The sequence below is a fragment of the Euprymna scolopes genome, chromosome 45, assembly GCF_053919585.1.
Source record: "Euprymna scolopes isolate OS-2025 chromosome 45, ASM5391958v1, whole genome shotgun sequence".
In the NCBI taxonomy this organism is placed as follows: Eukaryota; Metazoa; Mollusca; class Cephalopoda; order Sepiida; family Sepiolidae; genus Euprymna; species Euprymna scolopes.
This window is the reverse complement of record NC_136526.1, coordinates 31281470-31289690: the sequence shown is the minus strand read 5'-3', so window position 1 is coordinate 31289690 and position 8221 is coordinate 31281470. Positions and strand designations below refer to the sequence as shown.

General features: G+C 30.9%; 1 long non-coding RNA gene across 1 annotated transcript; it reads left to right on the top strand.

The window, feature by feature from the left end:
- Positions 1-709: 709 nt before the first annotated feature.
- On the top strand, positions 710-6226 carry LOC145269075 (uncharacterized). Its single transcript, XR_013864941.1, has 2 exons — positions 710-1542; positions 5991-6226. It is a non-coding gene; the product is annotated as an uncharacterized LOC145269075 (long non-coding RNA).
- The last annotated feature ends 1995 nt before the right edge of the window (positions 6227-8221 follow it).

The window sequence follows — 8221 nt, the reverse complement described above, 5'->3', positions numbered from 1 at the left end:
TTAAACAAAAGAAAAGAAAAAGGTACGTGCCTGACTGGCTTTCAATTTGTGAGTACGCTCCTAAAATTTATTTCATATGCGAGTGTGATTAGGAGATACTATTTTTTAACCGTATTCGTTCATGGATGCGACATCTTCTTTATAAGAACCAGTGTTATTATTTTCATATTATGTTATTTTGGCATTTCATAAGTTTAATACCCGCAAAAGGAAAAATTTGCAATTAATTTTATTGTGAATAAAATCTCTTCTTCGTTTTAAAGCAAGACCTTTCTATTTTATTCTTTACCCTCACCCCTTTTTATTCCATGCTATCATTTTTTTTTTTTCAGGTTAGTTACTTTAGCGTCGAATTTATCTGGAAGCAAGTTAAAATTCCGACAGATGCATGCGCAAATAAAAAAATAAATAAAAACGGAACGAAATTTAAATTTCGGTTCCATTTTCAAAACAACCCAACACAGAGCGAGACGCTTTCGACGAGTTTTACTCATATTTACATTTAAAAAATATAAGAAAATGTCCGTTTAAAAACAAAGAATCTATTTTGTGTTATAAGTTTCGGATATTTGTTTTAACAAACTTTTGTCAGAAAAAAACAAAAAACAAACAAACAAAAAACACACATCTATTTAGATTCGGTTCTGAAATTAATTTGTCTGCTCCTGCTATGCACTCTCCCTATGTCCCAACTGAAAACTAAAAAAAGGTGATTCCGTTATTGTTCTTCTTGTTCCATTTGACTTCCGGATAAATAATCTTACAGCGCAAATCTTTTAATTTTTTTCTCCAACTTATATTATAGCGGTTGCGCCGGTTGCCTTCTTTTGCATAAAGAATACGTCATTTCTTTTTATTGTTAAAAAAGATACTTGTACAGTTTAATCAAGACATTAAAAAAATAAAAATATCGAAAAAAGTTTAAATTGTACGTATCCGTTTTCTCCGAAAAAAAAAAAAAAATTCGCTTAATTTCATCAAGTAATATTTTTTTGTTTTGTTTTTCAGCGAAAAAAACAATTTGTTATGATACCGAGCAAAAGGTTCGATTTTTAGGAAGAAAAGCTAGTAATAAAGATGAAGAGGGAGTGTCGACGCTTAACATTGAGTTATCTCCCCGTGGCGTGTTCAAAAAATTCCAAGATGTCTATCTTCAACGCGCTGTCGTAAAAAAAAAAAAAAAAAAAAAAAAAAAAAAAATTCAAATTAAATTAATTTTTTTTCCGGAGCTTCAGCTTCAGTCCAAAACGGATGCGTACAATATAATCTTTTTTCGATATTTTCATTTTTTTAATGTCTACTCAATGCTCCAAAAAATATTACTACATTGTTAACAATAAAAAATAACACAATACGTAACAAAAAAAGTAAAAAATAATTTATTTTTTTAAAACTTGAAATCAGAATAAATAAAAATAATGATTTGAATTTTCTGCGAAATTGCTTTTCTAATCGCCATCTTAAATTTAGACTTCTACCCGTCAAATTCGTCAACAGATTTTATAATCGTTTCTTTCTTGAAAGGAATTTGTCCAACAAAAGGTACGTATTGAATTTAATTGCCTTTATGTTTGTTTTGTTTTTTTCATGCAAGGCCGGTGCAAATATGTAGTTTTGTTATTACGTATCTTAAGTTTAAATCTAATGACCCCAAAATATACAAAACTGGAGATTAGGGACGATCATTTTTAATGTGAACTTTCCCAAAATGTACACAGTCTTGTGACGTGACCATGCGCTCGATGCGAGCAACGTCAACGACGAACGGTTTTTATTTTAAAATATTATTTAATTTAATAAGAATTTATTTTACATTCAAATAGTTGGTGCTAATGCAGAGAGTGATCCGCGCTATTTTTTAAATCGTATTTCCAAGTTTAATTAAAGTTTTATGATATGTTTTTTTTATTCAATTGTAAGGTTAAAGTACAGAATAGGTACAAAACACCCTCCCCTCCCCGTTAAGAATGGCTTTTTAAATAATAACTATGTTACATTGAATAAAAACACGAAAAATATATCCAGTTTGGTAGAAAAGTAACTTATCTTGCCTTTGATAACATTTATTTGTTATATATTTGTTTTTTGACAACTTTTTCGAATCTATGTGTACGGTAATACAAACCCCAAAAATAAAATATTACGTGACTTTTTTGACATCTACGGAAGAGCAGAAGTGACAATAAAATAGTTTGTTAGTTCAGTACACATGTTATTTGTTTATCGTTGTTTTCGATACTTTGGAACGATTTTAATTATTTACACGAAACTGCATTTTTTTTTTTTTTTGCCTGAATGCTAGTTGGATATAATTTTAACTTTTACAGTATATTTTATTAAATTTCGAGGTGGAAGTCAAGTCACCCTCCTCTCTTCATGTTAAGAATTGGTTTCTAAATAACGTTAGAATTTCAGTGCAGTCCTTTCCTTGCATAAGTTCCATGTTTTTATTTATGTAGAGTTTAATGTTATAATCAAAAAAGCAAGCGGCCACATGTGTGGGGCTTGTGTGGCAATACGACTTACCTTCAGGTGGAATCTGAGAGAGAGAGGGAGAGAGATTAAAGATGGCGACCGTGGCTTTATAAGGTGTAGTCTCGTGGAATAATCGCACTAGATCACACCGCACACATATGCAAATGAAATGCAGTCAGGTTAAACGCCTGTTGGCAGAGGTGAGGGGGACAGACGTTTAGACCTATGGCCAGCAAAAACACCCAAATCTTTCTTTATCTAAGAAGGATCTGAATAAAGTAAATATTCTTGTAGTAATACTGTATGAATTAATTTCAATGCAATAACTTTCACGCAAAACATAGTTAACCATAATGTATAATAAGCTTGCCTAAATCCATACTGTCAGTCATAAAGAATTATATCATTAACAAGTTGTTATACTATAATTTGATATATTAATTATTCAAATATTTTAGCAAAGTCTTGGAGGAAATAACTACTTTTGATAATTACGTTAGTATTTTTCAAACAAAACTCCACATTATGGATAAATGGTGTGTGTAAATAAAATAATTAGAATACATAAACTCGTGAAGTCATACACTGGAAACGAAATGATATGATATGGTGTACCAATAAATAAAGCTAGTACATAACTTTTTAGTTAAAATTAGCTGTTTATAGTTTATGGTTAGCTCCACAATATTTTCTGTAAAAGTTTGTATGGAAAATGGAAATACGGTCAAGCACCCCAGCTCTCATACAACTTTCTGAAGCTCCTGTTGTTGAATGCTGTTGTCAGACAGAAGTCTTGCCTGTTTGTTATAATAGATTTAAGAAACTTACTCAACACAGCAGAATCGTCTGGCTATTAGAGTTACCAGACTAGAAACCTCTTTGTTACACAATCAATGAATGTGATGAAGTGAGCACTCTCATATTTATTAAAATCAATGCTGAACTTTGCCACTAATTTAAAAATTTGATTTTTAGCATTTTCCATTGATTTTGCTCATGATTAATGGATGTATACTATAAACCGAATTCAATTGTAGATTCCAAATCCATATTTCTTATAGTAGGAACCATATTTCTTATAGAAGAAACCATATTTCTTATAGTAGGTACCAAGTCTCTTGTGATATCCTGTTGATGGTCTCCATTGGTATATACCAATAAGGGATTGTCAACCCAGTCATTCTATCCTGATAATACGTTGATCTCTTTCTTAGTATTATGGCAGATAATTAGACGGGCCATAAAAGATCTTACTCCTGCTTTGAATTTCAAATGTTAGGTATCTCATTTTAAAATTTAAAAACCATCCAATTCCCAGATTTAAAGTCCATGCAACTAATCGAAAGTGTGACACATATTTAGAAATATTTGTTACAGATGTTACATGTGACATGTGAAAGCGCTCAAGACTTGTATTATCATATATCATAATATATATATAAGAACCAGATAAAAAATAACAAATGTAAACAGGGGGGGTGCACCATTATTGGCAAACAATGAATTTGTCTAAAGGCTATAAAAGAATGACACCAGAATCATGAAGCGAGTATCTGCCGAGGTTTCTCTAGTAGTTTGTCAGATCATATTGATAGAGTTGTTTGGAATCATGTCGAGTGATATCGATAGAGTTGTCCAGGATCGTGTTGAGTTATATACACAAAGTTATTCATCACCGTGCTGGGTCGTGTCGATGGAACTTTTTAGTACTAAGTCGGGTCACATCAGAAGGATTTGGTTTATATTTGTTGCTCAGATGACTTGACATTTGACACAATCATACTGCCACAAGTAGTAACAACATATATACATTTTGGGGTCGCTCTTTCCGTGTGAAGTTATATTACATTTTAATATGTTGGTAACATGCACGGATATGAATATAAGGTCACGTCAATAAAACCTATGAAGTTATATTACATTTTAATGTGTTATTAACATGCACGGATATGAATATAAGGTCACGTCAATAAAACCTATGAAGTTATATTACATTTTAATGTGTTGTTAACATGCATGGATATGAATATAAGGTCACGTCAATAAAACCTATGAAGTTATATTACATTTTAATGTGTTTTTAACATGCATGGATATGAATATAAGATCACGTCAATAAAACCCATGAAGTTATATTACATTTTAATGTGTTTTTAACATGCATGGATATGAATATAAGATCACGTCAATAAAACCCATGAAGTTATATTACATTTTAATGTGTTTTTAACATGCATGGATATGAATATAAGATCACGTCAATAAAACCCATGAAGTTATATTACATTTTAATGTGTTTTTAACATGCACAGCTATGAATATAAGGTCACGTCAATAAAACCCATGAAGTTATATTACATTTTAATGTGTTTTTAACATGCATAGATATGAATATAAGGTCACGTCAATAAAACCCATCATCATTAGTAAAAACACCTTCAGACCCTAAATACTGTTATTATGAACAATGACCTGATGAATAAGACAACATACTTTTCATTTGGTCTACTTGACAGCACGAGTAACCATTTCAGGAATTTAAGTTTTGTTTGTCGTAGCAAAACAATAATTGTGTATTACTTTAACATTTCATTGCACTGTTCCTTGATTCTAACTGGTATTTATACATTAGTTGTCAGCTTGACGCCTTAAATTCTGCTCAATTACATTATTTTGTACTTAGATAAATTCTGCATGAAAATCAAACTAATTAACAATAAATGCCGTTCAGCCACACATACAAAAAAAATTGCTTTTCAGGAAATTGGATCCACATGAGTTAAAATAGATACTCTCTCAATCGAGTTTTCAACTATTATTAAGACCTAAAATAAATATCTTTCATTCTCAACTATACATGTATGCATTTCACCACCTAGAATAAGGACTAGAAGAGTTTGCTTTTGATAAGTTCAGCATATTATCTTACTCAATTTGGTGCAGGAGCACTCAGAATGAATGAATGTGTTTCAACTTTTTACAGTCACATTCAATTAGCAGACGAATATGTCTGCAAAACATTCCTCTGCCATTGTAGCAAATGGCTCACATGTTGTGAATAAATCTTCTTTTATAGAGGCAAAATATCCTCTTTGCCTTACTTAACTGCTGGCATGCCATAAACCCACCACTCGTTATATGTATGGTATATGACAAACATCTCTTCATAAAGCATTACTGACACATGACTTCTTGTTTCTCAATCTTCCAAGTATTTGATTGCATTATAAATCTCTCATATCAGTTTTAAGTAAAATCAGTCACAATGCAACTGAAGTAGTTTGTAATATTTGTAAAAACACAAAAACTGATTTAGTGAAGCAATTGAGTTATAAAATTAAAAATATTATGTGTTGTTTTTGAACCACTATTATACAATATTTAAAAATATTTTAAATTGCTTTAATTCTGAATCATATGCATAAAAATATCTTTTCTTTTTTATTCTGCAATATTTCTATGAAATTAATATCATTTTATGAAATTTCTCTTTTAATTGTTTTTTACTTTTGCAGAATATCATTCAGGAGAAAAAACAAGTATCATTGGATGTGAATGCATATCAACTGAAATATGGATATTTCTTACGAAAATTTATTTTAAACTTTTTACATTTTTTATTTAAATTGCAAACTATACAAATGTTTTTCTTTAGTCAGCTGTATATATACTTAATATTTTATTAGTTGTTTTTGTCCAAATTGAAGAAAATTATATATGCTATAAAGGAAGCCAAAATGTTTTTGTCAAAGACATTGTGTTTGTGTGTGTGAGTTCACGAGTTTAATTCGTTTATTGTCTTATCTCAAATAATAATTACATTATCTTTTCTTTTTCTTTTTTTTTTACTGGCGGTCATCGTAATTTTCCCCTGGAGTCATAAAAGCCGTCTTGAATAGAATTACTTTATTATTTCTTTCTATTTCATCAGAAATTTACACCGAATAATGAGTGGCAATTATTCAGTGACCGTTTTTATTTTCTTTTTACATCGTCAGTCACTATATTAATCATTTGTCGTACTTGTGCAGCTTACAGACCGTATTATTTAATAGTCTGAATGCTTGCAAGAAATGCATGTGCTTAATGACTAAAGCAATCAGAAATTTATTCATATGATTAAATTTCTAATACGATCGCAAAAATGTTAATTATGAATAATTTATTCCGTTTCTCAAATCAGCTACAGAGACTTACATTGTTCTAAAGAAGCTCATATAGTCCACCTTAAAAATAAACTAAAAATCTAAAGGAAATTAATATTTTGTGAAGAACATGGTTCATTTGTTACAAAGGAACATCATCAACTGTCCATATGGAGAGAAACTAAGAAACACAATATCTTGCTACATATGTGAACACATACAGGAGAGAAACTTTTCTTGTGAAATATGTTGCCTTTTTTACAAACATCATATCTGGCTACATATGTGAAAACATACTGGAGAGAAGCTGACATCCAACTGTAAGGTTCTGCTGGAGGACAGCTACTATACAACGTGAGAAAATGAAGTGTGTAAATATCTCCACTTGACGAATTGTAACAAGTGAAATATAGAAGGCAAGCATCAAGTAATGTACACCAGGAGAAATATGTGGAAATACGTCAAAAACGATCTAATGTGACTATGCAGTCCCTACAACTACTAATGGAGCCCAAAATTTGATCTAGTGAAGTAGAAAAAAGCCACCTTAGGAAAAGTTAATGTTCTCAATGCAAAAATCAACAAAACGCATGAAAATAAATTTTCAAACTTATCTGGCAAATATATTCGAGGAATCAAGTGCAAAAGTGATATAAGTCACTTAAAGAGATGGTTAGAATCTTATAAAAAATCTTTTGATTGGAAAATATAAGACAGTAAGTGAATGTGTGGCATCTGATAGTATGCCCATTCTCAGCTTGAAAGACTGATAAGATAAATTATAAAAATCCGAAATCATAGTATGTAGTGTGTCGGTCTTATATTTAACAAAAATATGTTATAACAGATGCAAACACATACTGGAGATAAAACATTCTTGTGAAGTATGTTGCTCTTCTTTCTTCAGAGAAAAAACTGTTAAGTCACATTATGACACATACTGGAGAGAAACCATATTCTTGTGAAATATGTGGCTCTTCTTTTACAGCAAAACAAACTATGTTGCGACATATGCGAACACATACTGGAGAGAAACCATATTCTTGTGAAATATGTGGCTCTACTTTTACAATGAAACATACATTGGTGCAACATATGCGAACACATACTGGAGAAAAACCATACTCCTGTGAAATCTGTAGCTCTGATTTTACACAGAAATACAACATGTTAAAACATATGCGAACACATACTGGGGAGAAACCATATTCTTGTGAAGTATGTGGCTCTTCCTTTAGAATTAAATATACATTGTTGCAACATATGCGAACACATACTGGGGAGAAACCATATTCTTGTGAAGTGTGTGGTTCTTATTTTACAGAAAAACAAAATATGTTAAAACATATGCGAACACATACTGGAGAGAAACCATATTCTTGTGAAGTGTGTGGCTCTAATTTTTCAACTAAACAAAGTATGTTGCAACACATGTATACGCATACTGGAAAGAAACCATATTCTTGTGAATTATGTGTTTCGTCTTTTACAACTAAACAAAGTATGTTACAACACATGCGAACACATACCGGAGAGAAACCGTATTCTTGTGAAGTGTGTGGTTCTTCTTTTACAACAAAACAAAGTATGGTGCGACATAT